The sequence below is a fragment of the Myotis daubentonii genome, chromosome 3 (assembly GCF_963259705.1).
Source record: "Myotis daubentonii chromosome 3, mMyoDau2.1, whole genome shotgun sequence".
In the NCBI taxonomy this organism is placed as follows: Eukaryota; Metazoa; Chordata; class Mammalia; order Chiroptera; family Vespertilionidae; genus Myotis; species Myotis daubentonii.
This window is the reverse complement of record NC_081842.1, coordinates 149,102,239-149,118,557: the sequence shown is the minus strand read 5'-3', so window position 1 is coordinate 149,118,557 and position 16,319 is coordinate 149,102,239.

Here is a 16,319-nt window from a genome sequence, read left to right as displayed (position 1 = left end):
CACTAAATATTAATTTGAAAATGGGTACATGAAACAGTTGAGTTAGAGTTAAACTGTGCGTGTGCGCCCGCATGTATGCTTGCTTTTCCCATGTGTCTATATACTCTACTTTCAAGATATTGATCGAATTGTCTTTCAGTCTGCAATTTTGCTACCAAGGCAAACATAAAAATCTTTTCTACAAAGTGATACTGGGGAGTGAACACTTGGATACCTGCTTGATATCGGTGGACATTGCCCTTCTGATGATGAGTTAGTAGCCTTTCTGAAAAGCTTTGTACCTAATAATTTCTCTAAAATATCTCAGAAGGAAACATTTTGGTTTAGAATTCCTTTTCTAAATGAACAAAGCTTCAAGTGATCAACAATAGAGAGACTTTGTATATTGAATATAAAAAATCATATGAATGCACACCAGTTGTTATATAATACAATTAGCTACTAACCTGTTATACCATAAATTTGCTCTGCCTTTTTTCTTTTTTAACTGGAAGCTCAGTAGAGGACTCTCACTCATTCAAAAAGTCAAACAGGCATTGGTTCGAGGCACTGAGTTGCAAAGATGAATAAGGTTTGATTCCTGCGCCCTCCCACTTAAAAAGAGAATTTAGTTTCTACTGAAGGGAAAACGCATATTTAAAAAAAAAAAAAAAAAAAAAAAGGTTAAGCCCTGGCCTGTGTGGTTCAGTTGGTTGAGCATTGTTATTTGCACTGAAAGGTCGCCAGTTTGATTCCCAGTCAGGGCACATGCCCAGGTTACAGGTTTGGTCCCCCAATCAATTATTTCTCTCTCTCTCTCTCTCTCTCTCTCTCTCTCTCTCTCTCTCTCTCCCTTTCCTCTCTCTAAAATCAATAAAAATATTTTTAAAAGAAAAAAGGTTAAAATACAGTACTATAAGAACTTTGTATTTTAGAGCTGGATGGAAATTTAGACATTAGTCTAATCCCTTCAAATTCCAAAGGAGGACTCTGAAGCCCAGAGGAATGAAAAGATTTCCCATGGTCCCACAGCTAACTTATGGGCTAGAATCCAATTCAGTATTCCTTATTTCAGTTTGATGGTATTTCTACCACACAACACACTTCATTTGATTTTCATCATAAAACCTGAAAACAAATACATTTATAGATAGCTTATAGTATAAAGAAGTAATACCAGGTATATGATTGTCAAAAACAGCACACATACCCAAGACATTGTGTTTTCTTTTTCTCCAAATGTGAAATTGCTCTAAGTGTTATTTTTAATAAACTACCTCAAAGTTCAGAAATTTATCATTGAAACTTCATCTCCTTCCCAGTGTCAAGGCCTTGAAAACTTTTTTCTTAAACTACTGGACATTAAAAAGCTATTCCATTTCATCTCACATCTCTAAACAGGTAATAGGGAAGGCATTTTGCTTAAGTAGTGATCCCATAGGTAATTTCAGGACATGTGTGTTTTCTTATCATGCTCTTTTGTAAATGACACATCTACCAGTCTGTTTGCTGTGGGACTCTTCGGGCTACTTATTCTTCATTCAACAAACACATATTGAAAAATAATTGCTAACATTTATTTAGCATTTATATGTTGGACACTGTGCTAAGTGTTTCAAATATGCATAACATACTTATGAAGATATGTCTTATCTTCATTTTACACATGAGAAAACTGTTGTAGTGTCCTCACCGTAGTTGAGCTACTCTAGTAAAAGAGAGTACACTATCTCAGTGGTCAGCAAACTGTGGCTCACTAGCCACATGCGGCTCTTTGGCCCCTTGAGTGTGGCTCTTCCACAAAATACCACATGCGGGCGCACATACAGTGCGATTGAAACTTCATGGCCCATGCGCAGAAGTCGGTATCTTGTGGAAGAGCCACACTCAAGGGGCCAAAGAGCCACATGTGGCTCTCGAGCTGCAGTTTGCCAACCACTGCACTATCTTATTGTTGGTAAGATAACAGCTGTATATGGACAGAGTTGTGGGAACCCACAGAGAGGAGCTATGAACAACTTGTCAGGAAGAGATTACAGAAAGCTGCTTAGAGCAAGTGATATTCAGTGACTGCGTCAGAATCTATAAAGAAGAGGCTTCGTGGCTGCAATCTATTTGGAAGTGTAGGCCACGCACTTGTCTTGAAGATGCGCTTGTAGAGAGAGTACTTTGCTTTTACTTAGATTGTATATTACAGGTCAATAAAAATAGAAATGTTTTTTAAAAGATGGTTTTATACTAGTTTACCTGAGATTGTAAAAACTAATTCATTATTAAATGTATTTTGATTTGGGTTGCTTGGGGAGGATTGCTGAAGATGGTGGAGAGAGTCTAAAGTTCCTTTATTCTATCTTTTGGAGCAACCAAATAATATCTGATGCTAGCTTTCAAGGATAAATAGGAATTTGCTTGGTGATAGGGCATTTCTAGCCACAACCGCACATTAAAGGTTTGGTGACTAGGATGTGTGTTGGATAAAGGACTGAAGAGCTGAGCTGGAGTTGGATTCTGAAAGTTATTAAATACTATGCTTAAGCAGCCAAAGCCCTAAATTTGGTAGGCAATGTGTACTTTTTCATTATGCACTCATTTATTTTTAATTCTCAGTGGACAACCTGTTTCCTTTTTCTTGGGAAATAAACCACCTATAACTCACAATGGCTAGTCATCAAAGTTGTTTCTTCAGTAGTTAGGTAACGTAATCACAATCACATGTGTTTTAGAAAGATAACCATCAGCTGCAATGAAGATGGCCTGTTTTGTAGAGGCACCCAAATCTCAAAATGCAATTACAATCATTTTGTCAACTTTAGAAATGGGAAATGGAGGAGGACTTGATAACAGAGATAGTAGATGGACTAGATTATAGAACTGGTGAATGATTAGATCAGTGATGGCGAACCTTTTGAGCTCGGCGTGTCAGCATTTTGAAAAACCCTAACTTAACTCTGGTGCCGTGTCACATATAGAATCTTGTGATATTTGCAACCATAGTAAAACAAAGATTTAATATTTTTGATATTTATTTTATATATTTAAATGCCATTTAACAAAGAAAAATCAACCAAAAAAATGAGTTCGCGTGTCACCTCTGACACACGTGTCATAGGTTCGCCATCACTGGATTAGATGATGGGAGAAGATGGAAAGGAATTTTTAAATTGCTCTCAAAAATAACACTTATCCTACACATATTTTGAGGGCCTAATATATTCCCAGACTATGCTAGTGCTGAGGATTAAAAGATGAATGACCCTAGCCGCTTGGTTCAGTGGATAGAGCATCGGCCTGCCTACTGAAGGGTTGTGGGTTTGATTTCGGCCAAGGGCATATGCCTGGGTTGCAGGCTTGATCCTCAGTAGGGGGCGTGCAGGAGGCAGCAATCAATGATTCTCTCTCATCATTGATGTTTCTATCTCTCTCCCTTCCTCTCTGAAATGAATAAAAATATATTTTTTAAAAGATGAATGGCATAGTATCAGTCCTTGAGTATCGCAGTTGAGGGAGAGAAATGCTTAAAAATTGTGATGTCAATTGTCATAATAAAGCTCTGTATAAAGTGTGAGCAGTGGATAAAGGAGAAGGAAGTGATGCAATGACAATTGGATAGGCTGCCTCACTATTTTAGGATTAATAGGAATTCACAAGACAAAGGAAGAGGCATAGTATTGGCAGAAAAAGTTTAGAAGTACTGGGGAGTTCTGATTGTTCCTTCTGACTGGAGCGGAGAAGGGAATGGAGGGGAAGGGCAAAAGATGGAGTTGGATAGGGACATTTAGTCTAAGGTTTGCATTTTAGAAAGATCCCTCTGGAAGCATTTAGGATGGAATGGAGCAGGGTGACAAGGCAGGGACATGGTGATGAGTGTTACAATAATAAAGGATTGAGTTCGGGCAGTGGCTGTGGAGATAGAGAGGAGTGAACATATTTGAGAGATTTAAGATGTGGGTTAGAAAAACAGTGTCTGATGAGATGAGATGAGATGAGATGAGATGAGATGAGGGAGTCATCTTAAAAGATTCAGGTTTCTGATTGGGGCGCCTAGCTGGTTGATATCATTAAGCAAAAATTGAAGCAAGTTTAAGAGTGAGGATGAGATTAATTTAGGACCTATTAAGTTTGAGATGCCTGTGGGACACTCAGGGACAGAGGACAAAATACCATGAAATAGTGAGAAAAAGAAAAGCCTGAGGAGGAGACAGAAAAGGAATATTCGGAAATAAGAGAACTAGGAGGCCAAGGTGAGGAGGAGTAATGAACTAAGAGATTCTACTTTCACCTATCAAATTGGCAAGGCTTTTAAAAGGTTTTTAAGAAATTCAAAATTAGCAGGAGAATGACAAGTTGGGGATCCTCATATGATGCTGTGGGAGTGTAAATTACCTCTTCAGGAAGTTAGGCAATCTATGTTAAGAATGTTTATAAGCCCTGACCAGTTTGGCTCAGTGGATGGAGCGTCGGCCTGCGGACTGGAGGGTCCCGGGTTCGATTCCAGTCAAGGCATGTACCTTGGTTGCGGGCACATCCCCAGTAGGTGGTGTGCAGGAGGCAGCTGATCAATGTTTCTAACTATCTCTCTCCCTTCCTCTCTGTAAAAAATCAATGAAATATATTTAAAAAAGAATGTTTATAACTTCATATTCTTAACCTAGGTCCTTCCCCTTTTGATATTTACCACTAAAAAATAAGAATCTGAGACAAAGATTTGTCTATAAATATGTTTATCAGAGAACTAGACATATTAGTGAAAATTGAAAAGTAGCTAAATGTCAAAAGGAGAAAGGCTAAATAAATTATGGTACATCTATAAAACATTATGCAATGATTAAGATCATTTCCAAAAATATCTGTTTAATGCCAAGGGAAGATACTTATAAGAAAAAAACTAGAATGTATATTTATAAATATAATATCCAATTTTTTAAACTTTGGGGTAAATAGAAAAAGAGACTTGAAGGAAATAAGTAAAAATATTAGTGGTGATAATGGTTAAGTGGTGCTTATTTTTATCCTTTAACACATATATTTCAGAAAGCACAGAAAAATAGTAGGCTGGTGTGTTATTTATAGGTAAATAGTAGCAGTTAATGGTGTTGAATTATATTTGAGGTGTCAAGGTGCACAACTAGTCCATTGGATTTGGACATTAGGATTTTATTGGTAGTTTTTGCCAATGGGTGCTTTTGTGTTTGTTTGTTTCTTAAAGCAGTAGTAAGGACAAAAACTAGACTACAGTGGGTGAAAGATGAGCAGGAGGTAAAACTTATTCAAGGAGCCTGACTGGAAAGCAGACAGTGGTAGTGTGAAGATACTGTTGTTTTTAAGATAAAAGTAACTTAAGCAGTTTGAAAATAATTTGGGAATCATCAATGAATCAGGGACCATCAAGGAAAAGGCAGGAGGCAGGACCAAGCACAAAGAGTATTCACTGATTAAGGGCATTTCTAGGAACTTCAGGTGTCTAATATAATTTAAGCACCGAATGCATGTGACACAGCAGTGGCAGGTAAAGCTGAAAAAGTGTGGGCAGGCCAAAAACTGAGTCATGCCAAAGACTGTGAGCAAGCCATTTAGGCAAACATATTTTAAAAAGTTTTTTAATCAAATAAATACTTTATAGGACTTTAGCTCTATAGTGTGAAAAATATTTTGGAAGGTCAAAAGACTGGAGGAAGGAAGACATGTAAGGGAATCATTGGAATAAAAAGATTCTTTCTCATCTTTGATGTTTCTATCTCTCCCTCTCGCTTCTTCTCTGAAATCAATACAAATATATTTTTAAAAAAGAAAGAAAAGAAATAGGCCCAAACTAAGGAAGTAATAGTAAGCATAGAAATAAGAGGATGGGTGAGAAATGCAAATCAAAATGACAATGAGGTACCATCTCACACCTACCAGAATGGCTATCATCAACAAACAACAAGTGCTGGCGAGGATGCGGAGAAAAAGGAAACCTCTTTCACTGCTGGTGGGAATGCAGACTGGTGCAACTCCAAAAACAGTATGTTTCCTCAAAAAATTAAAAATGGAGCTCCCATATGACCCAGTAATACCACTTCTAGGAATATATCCCAAGAAGCCAGAAACACCAATCAGAAAGGATATATGCATCCCTATGTTCATAGCAGCACAATTTACCATAGCTAAGATTTAGAAACAGCCTAAGTGCCCATCAGCAGATGAGTGAATTAGAAACCTGTGGTACATCTACACAATGGAATACTATGCTGTTGTTAAACAAGAAGGAACTCTTACCATTTGCAACAGCATAGGTGGACTGGAGACTTTTATGCTAAGTGAAATAAGCCAGTCAGAGAAAGATAAATATCACATGATCTCACTCATTTGTGGACTATAATGAACAACATAAACTGATGAATAAAATAGAGCCAGAGGAAAAAAGATTTTAGAATATAATAGAAGTAATCCTGTTATTTGCAGATTTTTAATATTTTCTACAACTTTTGTGATATTAGTCTATGTTAGTATAGTTTGGGTAATATTTAAAGTCTTTTTTCTTAAAATATTAATGTTTATTGCATGTAACATTATTATATTTAAAATTGTTTTTCTTGAAATATTGTTTATTGCATGTAATGTTATTATACTTAAAATCATTTTTCTTGAAAAAAAATTCTGAGGCAATGTAAAAAAAGAAAGAAAGAAGGGGATGGATCTAATAGAGAATTTGGAGGCAGAATGAATAAGATGTGGATGTCAACTGAGTGTGAAAAGTTGGAAGAAAGGATAAAGATGATTCCCTCCCCATATCCCAGAATTCTAATAGGTAAAAAATGAAGGCTGATGGTTCCTGGTTGGAAACAAAGGTAATTTTAAATTTTTACATGTCACATTTAGAGTGCAACTGAAACAGCCAAGGTACGCAATATAATGTCTTTTCAAAATTCAGAAACCCAACACACTATGGTCTTTCCACTCCCACTCCATCTTCTGTTAGGTTTTTGTTGTTGTTGTGTGTTTTTTGAGGGGGTGTTATCAGAGAGAGATAGGGACTAGGTTTGGCTCAGTTTAATGATACATTGCAAGAGATATTTTGGAGTTGATATTGTCTGCCTACTCTTCTCCAGTAATATTTATATTGTTTTCATATTATAAGCTTTTAAAAATATGTTCTTATTGATTTTAGAGAGAGCAAGAAGGGAGACAGAAACATCGTTGAGAGAAATTTCAATCAGTTCCTCCCGTATATACCTCGAACACAGCCCGAACGGGGATCAAACCTGAAACCCAGTATGTGCCCTGACCAGGAATTGAACCAGTGATCTCTGGTGCATGGGACAACCAACTAAGCCACACCAGCCTGGGCTTATATTTTAATTTTTATACCAAGACTACTTCGAATCCAGCTAAGCTAGATATAGGAAGTGTATGTTTTTATCATTTTAATACTGCATGAGTTACTTTTACAAAAAGAACCATAAAGAAAAGGTTTTTCACAAATATGAATAGATTCAACAAGTAATAATAAATTTGATACATGAGAATATATATATATATATATATATATCCCTAAAAAAAAATTAAAAAAATAAAACCCTAATATGCAAATAGACCAAATGGCAGAACAACCAAATAACCAGTAGCTATGACGTGCACTGACCACTCAGGGGCGCACATGGAACATGGCGGGCGTCAGCCATGGGGGGATGGTGGAGCAGGTGAGCGGGGGTGCCAGACCAAGACAGGGTGCCATTTGCTGTCATCGGGGCGAGCCTCTGGTGGTTACTGAAAATTATTTGCTCCCACACGCTCCAGTCCCACCCGGTGTTCGCAACTGCTGCCGGCACCCATCCCGATTGCTCGGCGCTGTCAGTGGGTGCGAGCGGTGGCTGCCGGTCCTGATTGCCCCTGAGGGCTTCTCCACTTCCCCCTGCTCCTAAAGGGCAGCTGCCACTGCTCGCACCCACTGCTGGCACCGGTCCCAAATGCTCCACACCGTCAGTGGGTGTAAGCAGGACAGCACTGTCAGCGTGTGGGAGCAGCAGCGGCAGGAGTGGGGCTGCTGGCATACAGGGGACTGGGGGGCTGCGGCAGGAGGGGCTGGGCAGGGGCGCAGAGGACGGACTGAGATCTGCCTCTGCCCACCACAGCCTCATGGCCCACAGTTCCTTTCAAGGTGCACAAATTAGTGCACTGGGCCCCTAGTCATCATCCTATCTAATAATAGACAAACATGGTAATTGACCATACCTCCGCTATGCTTCCCATTGGCTAATCAGCAGGATATGCAAATTAACTGCCAACAAAGATGGCGGCAGGCAGCCACGCAGCTGAAGCGAACATGAGGCTTGCTTGCTCCAGTGATGGAGGAAGCCAAGGTTCCCCGCCTGCCGCGGCCCAGCTCTGAGCTCTGGAAGCAACAATGTTTCAATTATAGAAGCTAAACAAACCCCAGATACCTGCTTTCAGCCAGCCATGGCCTCAGAGCTGGAGCTGGGCCTCAGAGCTGGAGCTGGCTCTCAGCTCCAGTGACAGCTATAGAAGGTAAATAAATGCCAGAATAAAAAAAGAAAAGAAAAAAAAAGGAAAGGCTGGGAGCTTCAGTCGCCTGCCAGCCTGAAAACGGCCCTCAGCCCCTCACCCAGACTGGCCAGGCACCCCAGTGGGGACCCCCAACCTGAAGGGGGTTTGACCAGCTGCAAACAGCCATCAGCCCCTCATCCAAGCTGGCCAGGCACCCAAGCGGGACCCCCACCCTGATCCGGGACACCCTTCAGGGCAAACCAGCTGGCCCCCACCCGTACATCAGGCTTCTAGCCTATATAATGAAAGGGTAATATGCAAACTGACCCTAGCAGCAGAAAGACTGGGAATCACTGGTCACTATGTCACACACTGACCACCAGGGGGCAGACACTCAATGCAAGAGCTGCCCTCTGGTGGTCAGTGCGCTCTCACAGTGGGGAACTCTGCTCAGCCACAAGCCAGGCTGATGGCTGCCAGTTCAGCAGTGGTGGTGGGAGCCTCTCCCGCTTCCTCAGCAGCGCTAAGGATGTCCGACTGCAGCTTAGGTCTGCTCCCCGCTGGCAAGTGGACATCCCCCGAGAGCTGCCGGGCTACCAGAGGGATGTCTGACTGCCAGCTTAGGCCCAATCCCCCGGGGAGCAGGCCTAAGCCAGCAAGTGGTCATCCCCTGAGGGGTCCCAGACTGCAAGAGGGCACAGGCCGGGCTGAGGGATTCCCTCCCCCAGAGTGCACAAATTTTTGTGCACCGGGCCTCTAGTATCTAATAAAGTGGAAATATGCTAATTGACCCTCACACCATCACAAAGATGGCAGTGCCCACAGCCACAAGATGGTGGCACCCAGTCTCCTCAGCCCTGCCACGTGCCTGCCTCTGGAGTCTCCCAGTCCCCTCAGCCCCCCAGCCACAAAGGTCCGGCCCGTGGCACAGGCAAGCCTCAGATGGTGGCTGCCCAGCTGACCAGGGCCGGCCCGAGTTGCAGGCAAGCGTCGGATAACAGCTGCCCAGCCGCCTAGGGCTGCCCGAGGCTCAGGTAACCAGGGCCAGCCAAGGCTTGTGCTGCCAGCAGTGTCAGAAGTAGAGGTGTGATGGGGCATTGCCTTCCCCTGATCACCAGGTCACCTCCCACCCCTGAGGGATCCCAGACTGTGAGAGGGGGCAGGCCAGGATGAGGGACCCCCCCTCCAGTGCATGAATTTTCATGCACCGGGCCGCTAGTCTTATATAATAAAAGGCTAATATGCAAATTGACCAAATGGTGGAAAGACTGGTCCCTTTGACATGCACTGACCACCATGGGGCACAAGCTCAACACAGGAGCTGCCCCCTGGTAGTCAGTGCACTCTCATAGGTGGAGCACCGCTCAGCCAGAAGCTGGGCTCATGGCTGGCGAGCGCAGTGGTTGTGGCAGGAGCTTCTCCCGCCTCCGTGGCAGCACTAAGGATGTCTGACTGAAGGCTTAGGCCCCCAGGGTCTTATCCACTTGTATGTATGCCAGTTCTTATTTCAATTTCCATGTCTGTTAGACATTGACCTACTGCAGTTTCTCTCTGCTGGCTTTTCTCTGATTATTTGTTACCTTGAAATCATGGAGCACATGAAGAACTACAAAATTCTTAGTTTGCATTGTTGTTAGTTCATCCACTCTCTGCTCCTGTATACAATGTTATCATTGAGACACTACATTTCTCAACATGCAGCCTGCGCCCTCCTTCCCGCCCAGCTGTTTTCTTGGAGATCTTCTCTCGATCAATGTAGAACAACAGGAGAGAAATAATGGAGGTAAAGAGAGGAAGAGAGGGAGGGGTAATTAATACACTCTGGCTGCCTCAAAAAGCAATGTGTCTCTGGAAAAATAATAATCACAAAATTTCTAGTTGGTGCAGAACCTTGATCTGAAGCAGGGGGCAAAGAGATAGATGTTATGTGTCTTTTATCCTTTTTCAGACAGTGTCTGATTCATATGATAAAAATCTGACTAGGCTTTGATGGGAAGCCTAGGTAGGAATTTCTTTATCCAGTTCAATATGCCTTAAATTTAAGAATTTGTATGTTCTCAGAGTTAGTGTTTGCTGGTGTATTGAGTTTTCATCGTAGTTGTTTTACATTATGACTGAGGACTGAAGACAGCTTCCCTTGTCCAAACACAACCTGTCAAAATAACAACTTTGAGGAATTCACCACTGAATTACAGCTATGTTCAATAATCACAACAAACCAACAGTAGTTAAAGCACAAAGGATCTGAGAGTCAGCTGAGAATCAGGTGGGAACCAGGAGAGACTTAATTCAAAGAGGATGAACAGGACCAGTGAGGCGGGAAAATGAAAACTTTTTCTTAGTGCCTGAGTAGAGAACTAAATATGTTTTGCTTTGATTATATAAACCATTTACATGCATACCCAAACCTATTTGGAAATAGAAAAGTTTTTGAAGCCAAAAAACAACAACAAAATCATCCTATGCTTTAATTAAATTGAGCTTATGTTTTCAAAACAATAAATCATTTAAGTCCAATCATTGAAAAATAAGAATTCATATACCTGGTTAGGTTCTGAAAATATAGGGCACTGTGCTGTGTCAGTTTCCATATCAAAGAAAACTGGTGAAAGGCTAGTTTTAAAACAGTCACTTTTGCCAAAACTGGTTTGGCTCAGTGGATAGAGCGTTGGACTGCAGACTGAAGGGTCCCAGGTTTGATTCTGGTCAAGGGCATGTACCTTGGTTGTGGGCACATCCCCAGTAGGGGGTGTGCAGAAGGCAGCTGATTGATGTTTCTAACTCTCTATCCATCTCCCTTCCTCTCTGTAAAAAAATCAATAAGATATATTTTAAAAAAATAAAAACAGTCACTTTTCTTTCATCAGATTTCCTCTCCAATTCCCTTAGTATGTATGTGTATGTGTGTCACCTTTTGACAGGTGACAACATCAAGGTCAGAACATCAGCAATGAAGCAAATAACAAAAAGGATATGCAGTGAAGCATCAAAAGAAAATGCTTGTTCAATGTCTTCAATGACTGAAAGGGGAAATATTGAAGTACATTTGTTATTCTAGCTCGATCAAAGCAGGTTGCCAACCTTTCCGACCTCACAGACCACCAGCGGTCCGCAGACCACTGGTTGGTGACTGCTGGAGAGGGTTTGTTGCTGCTTATGAAATTGAGGCACCTCACAAAAAAACATTAAGTTATCCTTTGCACAGTCTCATAACAGCTTGTTATTCTGCAACTAATGTGGAAATATGGCATTGCAAGATTTACATATATATATACATATATATTCTATGCTTTCAAGTTGAAGTTTACCTTTTCAATCCAGAAATCAACAATTTCTGGAATTAAGTTTTCATTATAACTTTCTCACAGTTGCTGGATTAGGAATCTTCTGACACTAAGCAGGAATGTAAATTGAACATATTTCTGTGTGGGAATTCTAGGGAGTAATGAATCAGGAAGTTGGGCTGTTATGGAGTTGCCAAAATTATGTTTATTCAATTTCAATATATTTGAGCCTGAATCATGTAGACACCTTTAAAAGCACAACTCAAACAGCCTTATTTGTTTTGTTAATGAATAAATCATGGTAATACATAAGCGCTACCACCCCCCCCCCCCAAGAAAACTGATTAGCAGAATAAGTTGTTAAACATTTATTTCCAGCAAATACCTATCAGACAAATTAGTTGGCTTGGACCCAAAAAAACCAAAGGTTGAAATAAATTAATTAATACTTAAAAGTAATAAGGTTAAGAATTTTAATAAAAATAGAAGCTCCCATTCCTACTATTTAACTTACGGATGCTAATATTCAATGAAGTGTGATATGTTATCACTGAGGCACAAAACAGAAGGGGCTTTATATGTGAGGATGAATGATACTTCAACCTTTGACATTATTCATTAGTGCTTAACAGATACCACTCATTATTCTAGGTCAGTGGTTCTCAACCTTGGCTGCACATTAGAATCACCTGGGCATCTTTTTAAAATCCTGATTTCTGGGCCTCATCCTCCGAGGCCCGGCTACCTCATCCAAGGATGAGGCCCAGAAATCAGGATTTTAAAAAGATGCCCAGGTGATTCTAATGTGCAGCCACGGTTGAGAACCACTGTTCTAGGTGCTAGAGATTTATCAGACAAAAGTCCCTGCTCTTGTAGAATTTACATTCTAGTGAGAGGAGAAAGGCTGTAAACACCAAACACAGTAAGTACAGACATTGTATGATATGTTAGAAGGTGACAAGTGCTATTAAAAACAAAGCAAGTTAAAAGGAGTCAAGAGTGGTTCCAATATTTTAAATTAGGAAGTCAAGCTGGGCTTTATTGGAAGATGATAGCTAAGATGAGAGAGAGAGAGTGAACTAGGAAATTATCTGGAAGGAGAGCACGTTAGACAGAAAAGCTGATGCAAAAGTCCTGTCAGGAGCGTGCTTGGAGCGTGCTTGACAGGTATGAGACTGTGGGGAACCGATATAGGGTTGAGCCTCGGACTGACCTGCTGGCAAAGTCACAAACAAGTCCCAGCTTAGAGGGCTCAGTCCTCTTAGCATAATTAGGCTTGACCTTATAATATTCCCTGGATCTTATCTGGGAGGCTAATGGGCTGAGGGAAGTGCAGGAAGTGTAACTTGGTCAAAACAGGTGAAACTCACAAGAACTTGTAACTATGGTGACCACTGCCTTGTTTACCTCTGACTATAAAAGGATGGTACATCATGAACACTGGTGGAAGTCCTTCCTCTTGAGTTGGACTTACCTGCCTGGCCCCCCCCCCCCCCCCGATAGTCCCAAATTATCTCTTGTCTTTTCTCTTTCATTTGTGTGCGGCTCCTCTTCCAGATCCTGAACCCTGAACCACGCGGGACGTGGAGGGAAACATTTACAACATGAGACAGCGAGGGGCCAATGTGGCTGGGCAGAGGAAATAGGTGAGAGGGAGAGTAGTAGTAGAAGAGGTTAGATAGGTAATACGGGGATTGGATGAGTCGGGCCCTTGTACATCATCATAAGAACTTTAGCTTAATTCTGACTTCTATTTTAACAGGATTACCCTGGTTGTTATGTTGAAAAGGGACTGTAAGGAACAACACGTAAACAGGGAGACCTGTTAGGAGGCTACTGCAATAATCCAGGTGAGAGTTGATGGTGATTCAGACCAGGCAGGTGGTCAGGCTCTGGATATATTTTAAAGGTACAGGCAATAAGATTTTCTGATGGATGAGATGGGGCAGATCAGAGACAGGCAAGGTATTTTCATTTAACAACAGGAAAAATTTGAGTTATTAACTGAGATGAGAAAGACTGGATGGTACAAGTTTGCAAAGGGAAATTAGAAGTTCAGTTTTGTACATCTGAAATTTGAGACGTCTGTTAGTAGAAATTTAATAAGCAATTGCTTATAACAATCTGGAATTTAGGGCAAAGGCTAAGACTGGAGAAAGACATTTGGGATTTGTTAGCATGTGAAGTATATGCAAAACCAAGAGTTGATGAGGTCACTGAGGGAGTGAATATAGCCAGAGAAGAGGCCCAAGGACTGCACTTGGGGTGCTTCCAAGAGTTTGGGAATTGGGGGAAAACAATAAAGATTGCTGAAAAGTGGCCAGTGTGGTTAGAGGCAAACCACGAGAGTACAGTATGGGAAAACCAAGGGAAGGAAGTGTTTCCAAGAGGACGAAGTGACCAGCTGCAACAAATGCTACTGACTCGCCAAGTAAAATTAGTATTGAAAATTGTCTGCTGGATTTAGCAATGTCCTTGACAAGAGCGATTTCTGTGGCAAGGTGAAAATGAACAAGCCTGATGGGAGTAAGTTTAAGAAAGAATGGGAGAAGAGGCATTAGAAGTACAAACGTTAGACAATCTATTTGCATTTTACTGTGAAGGAGAGCAGAGAAATGGGATGGTTAACTGGAGTGGGGGCAGGATCAAGAGATTTTTAAATCAGAGAAATAAGAGCATATTTATTTGTGCTTGAGAATGGTCAGTGGAGAGGGGAAAATTGATGTTGTAAGAACGACAGGAGAGAATTGTTAGAGCTATGTTCTTGAGTAAACAAGAAGAGGTGGGACCCGGTGTCCACCTGGACAGTGGCATTATATAAGAGCGTGCACAGTTCATCTATTATAATTGGAGGAAAAGCAAACTCTGTGGGTATAAATTCAGAGTACGTGGGTAAATGTGCTTGTGGGCACCAGTGGAAGTTCACATTTGGATGCTTTTATCTCACTTAAAAAGTAAGCAAGATTTTCAGCTGAAAGTGAGGATGAAGAAGAGGTGCTGGAGATCTGAAGAGAGGAGAAAGTATGCAGCAGTTATCTGGGAGAGTGGAAGAATTAATGGACTGGCCAGATAATAGTATGATTGGCAGATAACATTAAGCGAACATTTGAATAATAATAATAATAGCAGGTAAACATACTGAGTGCTTATGTTTTAGGCACTGTTTTAAAAAACTAACATATATCGACCTATGAACCGGCATAATTATTATCCTTACTTTCGGATAAGTAAACTGAGTTGTTGCTTATCTGTGGTCACAAACCTAAGTAAATGGTGGAGGCATGCTATGAAGCCGGGCTTTTGGACTCCAGACACTAGGCTCTTTCTTCTACACAGTGAAATATTTGTTGATTGACTGAATGAAGGATAAATTAAAGAAAGGAAGGAAGACTAAACAATCAATGCTCTCTCCGTGGTCTGTGGATTTCTGTTAAGTCATTTTTGCTATTCATGTGACCTAAATGGTGTGTTCCAGATCTTGTAACTGGGTCCACGTGTGGAGAAGAAGCTGTGGCCTAGACATCTGACACATGTAGGTTTGAATCCCAGCTCTTTTCTCACTTGCTATGTTACCTTGGCCAAAAAACTTAATCCCCGAGTCCCAGTTTCCTCATCTTTAAAATGAGAATAGATAGCCACTTGGCCTGGAGGTCAAACCCTCCCTGGAATTAGCTACAACAATCAAGATTTAACTATAAGACTGCGAACAAAGACCACTAGGGGGTGCACCAAGGAAGCATAACAAAATGCGGAGACAAAGAAACAGGACAAAATTGTCAATGGAAGATATAGAGTTCAGAACCACACTTTTAAGGTCTCTCAAGAACTGTTTAGAAGCTGCCGATAAACTTAATGAGATCTACACGAAAACTAATAAGACCCTCGATCTTATATTGGGGAACCAACTAGAAATTAAGCATACACGGACTGAAATAACGAATATTATACAGACGCCCGACAGCAGACCAGAGGAGCGCAAGAATCAAGTCAATGATTTGAAATGCGAGGAAGCAAAAAACATCCAACCGGAAAAGCAAAATGAAAAAAGAATCCAAAAATGCGAGGATAGTGTAAGGAGCCTCTGGAACAGCTTCAAGCGTACCAACATCAGAATTATAGGGGTGCCAGAAGATGAGAGAGAGCAAGATATTGAAAACCTATTTGAAGAAATAATGACAGAAAACTTCCCCCACCTGGTGAAAGAAATGGACTTACAGGTCCAAGAAGCGCGGAGAACCCCAAACAAAAGGAATCCAAAGAGGACCACACCAAGACACATCATAATTAAAATGCCAAGAGCAAAAGATAAAGAGAGAATCTTAAAAACAGCAAGAGAAAGAAACTCAGTTACCTACAAGGGAATACCCATACGACTGTCAGCTGATTTCTCAACAGAAACCATGCAGGCCAGAAGGGAGTGGCAAGAAATATTCAAAGTGATGAATAGCAAGAACCTACAACCAAGATTACTTTATCCAGCAAAGCTATCATTCAGAATTGAAGGTCAGATAAAGAGCTTCACAGATAAGGAAAAGCTAAAGGAGTTCATCACCACCAAACCAGGATTATATG